Raw genomic sequence first — 6,008 nt, forward strand, 5'->3', positions numbered from 1 at the left:
AGAACAATAGTAATTGCATTAATACTCGAGGTACAGCAGAGCTCCACACCTTAATCTATGGTGTGTAGAAACTCCACCGTTGAAAATACATAAGTACAGGGTCTAGGCATGGCCGAATGGCCAGCCTCCCAATGATCTAAGATAGCATAAAATGAAGATAGCTACCAAGATATGATCTAAGAACTAGATGTCCAAAGATGAAAATACAATAGTAAAAGGTCCTATATATAGAGAACTAGTAGCCTAGGGTGTACAGATATGAGTAAATGACATAAAAATCCACTTCCGGGTCCACTTGGTGTGTGCTTGGGCTGAGCATTGAAGCATTTTCGTGTAGAGACTCTTCTTGGAGTTAAACGCCAGCTTTTGTGCCAGTTTGGGCGTTTAACTCCCATTTTGGTGCCAGTTCCGGCGTTTAACGCTGGAATTTCTGAGGGTGACTTTGAACGCCGGTTTGGGCCATCAAATCTTGAGCAAAGTATGGACTATCATATATTTCTGGAAAGCCCAGGATGTCTACTTTCCAACGCCGTTGAGAGCGCGCCAATTGGGCTTCTGTAGCTCCAGAAAATCCACTTCGAGTGCAGGGAGGTCAGAATCCAACAGCATATGCAGTCCTTTTCAGTCTCTGAATCAGATTTTTGCTCAGGTCCCTCAATTTCAGCCAGAAAATACCTGAAATCACAGAAAAACACACAAACTCATAGTAAAGTTCAGAAAAGTGAATTTTAACTAAAAACTAATAAAAATATACTAAAAACTAACTAGATCATACTAAAAACATACTAAAAACAATGCCAAAAAGCGTACAAATTATCCGCTCATCACAACACCAAACTTAAATTGTTGCTTGTCCTCAAGCAACTGAAAATCAAGTAAGATAAAAAGAAGAGAATATGCAATGAATTCCAAAAACATCTATGAAGATCAGCATTAATTAGATGAGCGGGGCTTTTAGCTTTTTGCCTCTGAACAGTTTTGGCATCTCACTCTATCCTTTGAAATTCAGAATGATTGGCTTCTTTAGGAACTTAGAATCCAGATAGTGTTATTGATTCTCCTAGTTAAGTATGATGATTCTTGAACAAAGCTACTTATTGAGTCTTGGCTGTGGCCCAAAGCACTCTGTCTTCCAGTATTACCACTGGATACATACATGCCACAGACACATAATTGGGTGAACCTTTTCAGATTGTGACTCAGCTTTGCTAGAGTCCCCAACTAGAGGTGTCCAGGGTTCTTAAGCACACTCTTTTTGCCTTGGATCACAACTTTATTTCTTTCTTTTCTCTATTTTTTTCGAATTTTTTTCTTTTTCTCTCTTTTTTTTTTCGAAAATATATATATATTTTTTTCACTGCTTTTTCTTGCTTCAAGAATCATTTTAATGATTTTTTAGATCCTCAGTAACATGTCTCCTTTTTCATCATTCTTTCAAGAGCCAATATTCATGAACCACAAATTCAAAAGACATATGCACTGTTTAAGCATACATTCAGAAAACAAAAATATTGCCACCACATCAAAATAATTAAACTGTTATAAAATTCAAAATTCATGCAATTCTTTTTCTTTTCAATTAAGAACATTTTTTATTTTTATTTAAGAAAGGTGATGGATTCATAGGACATTCATAACTTTTAGGCATAGACACTAGGACACTAATGATCACAAGACACAAACATAGACAAACATAAGCACTAAAATTCGAAAAACAGACAAATAAAGAACAAGGAAATTAAAGAACGGGTCCACCTTAGTGATGGCGGCTTGTTCTTCCTCTTGAAGATCCTATGGAGTGCTTGAGCTCCTCAATGTCTCTTCCTTGTCTTTGTTGCTCCTCTCTCATGATTCTTTGATCTTCTCTAATTTCATGGAGGAGGACGGAGTGTTCTTGGTGCTCCACCCTTAGTTGTCCCATGTTGGAACTCAATTCTCCTAGGGAGGTGTTTAGTTGCTCCCAATAGTTTTGTGGAGGAAAGTGCATCCCTTGAGGCATCTCAGGGATTTCATGATGAGAGGGGTCTCTTGTTTGCTCCATCCTTTTCTTAGTGATGGGCTTGAGGTCATTCCTTCTTTAGTTGACTTGGCTTCCCTTTCTCTTCCATTGAGCGCCCTCTTCACAGATGTCTATGAGGACTTGGTCCAACCTTTGATCAAAGTTGACCCTTTTTGCGTTTGAAAAGGGATCTTGGGGATCACCTTCTTCAAGGCCACAACTTCATAGAAGTGGTCTTGATGCACCCTTGAGATGAATCTCTCCATCTCCCATGACTCGGAGGTGGAAGCTTTTGCCTTCCCTTTCCTCTTTCTAGAGGTTTCTCCGGCCTTGGATGCCATAAATGGTTATGGAAAAACAAAAAGCAATGCTTTTACCACACCAAACTTAAAAGGTTTGCTCGTCCTCGAGCAAAAGAAGAAAGAAGAGAGTAGAAGAAGAAGAAATGAGGAAGAAGGGAATGGCTTTGTGTTCGGCCAAAAGGGGAAGAAGTGGTGTTTAGGTTGTGTGAAAATGAAGGAGTGAAGATGGGTTTATATAGAAGTGGGGAGGGGCTTGGTTCGGTCATGTATGGGAGGGTTTGGGAGGAAAAGTGGTTTGAATTTGAAGGGTGAGGTAGGTGGGGTTTTTGGGGAAGAGGTGTTGAGGTGATTGGTGAATGGGTGAAGAAGAGAGAGAGAGTTGTAGGGTAGATGGGGATCCTGTGGGGTCCACAGATCCTGAGGTGTCAAGGAAAAGTCATCCCTGCACCAAATGGCAAGCAAAATTGCGTTTTGAGCCAATTCTGGCGTTAAACGCCGGGCTGGTGCCCATTTCTGGCGTTTAACGCCAGCTTCTTGCCCTTTTCTGGCGTTTAACGCCAGTCTGGTGCCCCTTTCTGGCGTTAAACGCCCAGAATGGTGCCAGACTGGGCGTTAAACGCCCAACAGCTAGCCTTACTGGCGTTTAAACGCCAGCATGCTCCCCTCCAGGGTGTGCTGTTTTTCTTTCTGTTTTTCACTCTGTTTTTGCTTTTTTCATTGATTTTGTGACTTCTCATGATCATCAACCTACAAAAGACATAAAATAACAAAAGAGAATAGATAAAATATAACATTGGGTTGCCTCCCAACAAGCGCTTCTTTAATGTCATTAGCTTGACAGAGGACTCTCATGGAGCCTCAGAAATGCTCAGAGCTATGTTGGAACCTCCCAACACCAAACTTAGAGTTTGAATGTGGGGGTTCAACACCAAACTTAGAAGTTGGTTGTGGCCTCCCAACACCAAACTTAGAGTTTGACTGTGGGGGCTCTGTTTGGCTCTGTTTTGAGAGAAGCTCTTCATGCTTCCTCTCCATGGTGACAGAGGGATATCCTTGAGCCTTAAACACAAAGGATTTTTCATTCACTTGAATGATCAATTCTCCTCTATCAACATCAATCACAGCCGTTGCTGTGGCTAGGAAGGGTCTGCCAAGGATGATGGATTCATCCATGCACTTCCCAGTCTCTAGGACTATGAAATCAGCAGGGATGTAATGGTCTTCAACTTTTACCAAAACATACAAGTCCATAGGCTTGTTTTCTTGAGTTGTCTGCCATCTCTAGTGAGATTTTTGCAGCTTGCACCTCAAAGATCCCTAGCTTCTCCATTACAGAGAGAGGCATGAGGTTTACACTTGACCCTAAGTCACACAAGGCCTTCTTGAAGGTCATGGTGCCTATGGTACAAGGTATTGAAAACTTCCCAGGATCCTGTCTCTTTTGAGGCAGTTTCTGCCTAGACAAGTCATCCAGTTCTTTGGTGAGCAAAGGGGGTTCATCCTCCCAAGTCTCATTTCCAAATAACTTGTCATTTAGCTTCATGATTACTCCAAGGTATTTAGCAACTTGCTCTTCAGTGATATACTCATCCTCTTCAGAGGAAGAATACTCATCAGAGCTCATGAATGGCAGAAGTAAGTCCAATGGAATCTCTATGGTCTCATTTTGAGCCTCAGATTCCCATGATTCCTCATTGGGGAACTCATTGGAGGCTAGTGGACGTCCATTAAGGTCTTCCTCAGTGGCGTTCACTGCCTCTTCTTCCTCCCAAAATTCGGCCATGTTGATGGCTTTGCACTCTCCTTTTGGATTTTCTTCTGTATTGCTTGGGAGAGTACTAGGAGGGAGTTCAGTAATTTTCTTGCTCAGCTGACCCACTTGTGCCTCCAAATTTCTAATGGAGGACCTAGTTTCAGTCATTAAACTTTGAGTGGTTTTGATCAGATCAGAGACCATGGTTGCTAAGTCAGAGTTATTCTGCTTAGAACTCTCTGTCTGTTGCTGAGAAGATGATGGAAAAGGCTTGCTATTGCTAAACCTGTTTCTTCCACCATTATTATTGTTGAAACCTTGTTGAGGTCTCTGTTGATCCTTCCATGAAAAATTTGGATGATTTCTCCATGAAGGATCGTAGGTGTTTCCATAGGGTTCTCCCATGTAATTCACCTCTTCCATTAAAGGGTTCTCAGGATCATAAGCTTCTTCCTCAGATGAAGCTTCCTTAGTACTGCTTGGTGCATTTTGCATCCCAAACAGACTTTGAGAAATCATATTGACTTGTTGAGTCAATATTTTGTTCTGAGCCAATATGGCATTCAGAGTGTCAATCTCAAGAACTCCTTTCTTCTGATTAGTCCCATTGTTCACAGGATTCCTTTCAGAAGTGTACATGAATTGGTTATTTGCAACCATTTCAATCAGCTCTTGAGCTTCTGTAGGCGTCTTCTTCAGATGAAGAGATCCTCCAGCAGAGCTATCCAAAGACATCTTGGATAGTTCAGAGAGACCATCATAGAAAATTCCTATGATGCTCCATTCAGAAAGCATATCAGTGGGACACTTTCTGATTAACTGTTTGTATCTTTCCCAAGCTTCATAGAGGGATTCTCCTTCCTTCTGTCTGAAGGTTTGGACTTCCACTCTAAGCTTACTCAATTTTTGAGGTGGAAAGAACTTTGCCAAGAAGGCATTGACTAGCTTTTCCCAAGAGTCCAGGCTTTCTTTAGGTTGTGAGTCCAACCATGTCCTAGCTCTGTCTCTTACAGCAAAAGGGAATAGCATAAGTCTGTAGACCTCAGGGTCAACCCCATTAGTCTTGACAGTGTCACAGATTTGCAAGAATTCAGCTAAAAACTGATGAGGATCTTCCAATGGAAGTCCATGGAACTTGCAATTCTGTTGCATTAGAGAAACTAATTGAGGCTTAAGCTCAAAGTTGTTTGCTCCAATGGCAGGGATAGAGATGCTTCTCCCATAGAAGTCGGGAGTAGGTGCAGTAAAGTCACCCAGCACCTTCCTTGCATTGTTGGCATTGTTGTTGTTTTCGGCTGCCATGTGTTCTTCTTCTTTGAAGAATTCGGTTAGGTCCTCTACAGAGAGTTGTGCCTTAGCTTCTCTTAGCTTTCGCTTCAAGGTCCTTTCAGGTTCAGGGTCAGCCTCAACAAGAATGCTTTTGTCTTTGCTCCTGCTCATAAGAGAGAGAAGAAAACAAGAAAATATGGAATCCTCTATGTCACAGTATAGAGATTCCTTGAGGTGTCAGAGGAAAAGAAAAATGGAAGGCAGAAGTAGAAAATTCGAACTTATCAAAGAAGATGGAGTTCGAATTTTGCATCAAGGAATAGTGTTAGTCCATAAATAGAAGGATGTGAGAAGAAGGGAAGTAATTTTCGAAAATTAAGTAAAAGAATTTTGAAAACATTTTGAAAAACATTAATTGATTTTCGAAAATAAAAGTGGGAAAGAAGTGAAGTGATTTTTGAAAAAGAATTTGAAATTAGAAATCACAAAGATTTGATTGAAAGTCATTTTTGAAAAAGATGTGGTTAAGAAGATATGATTGATTTTAAAAAGATGTGATTGAGAAGATATGATTTGAAAAACATTTTAAAAGATTTGATTTTGAAAATTAATGACTTGGCTATCAAGAAAAGATATGATTCAAACATTAAACCTTTCTCAACAGAAAAGGCAACATACTTGAAAT

General features: G+C 40.5%; 1 non-coding gene across 1 annotated transcript; it reads left to right on the forward strand.

Annotated features, from left to right (window-relative positions):
• The first annotated feature begins 4,843 nt into the window (after positions 1 to 4,843).
• LOC112714585 (small nucleolar RNA R71) lies at positions 4,844 to 4,951 on the forward strand. Its single transcript, XR_003159304.1, has one exon. It is a non-coding gene; the product is annotated as a small nucleolar RNA R71 (small nucleolar RNA).
• Positions 4,952 to 6,008: the final 1,057 nt, after the last annotated feature.

Source organism: Arachis hypogaea, chromosome 1, assembly GCF_003086295.3.
Source record: "Arachis hypogaea cultivar Tifrunner chromosome 1, arahy.Tifrunner.gnm2.J5K5, whole genome shotgun sequence".
NCBI lineage: Eukaryota > Viridiplantae > Streptophyta > Magnoliopsida > Fabales > Fabaceae > Arachis > Arachis hypogaea.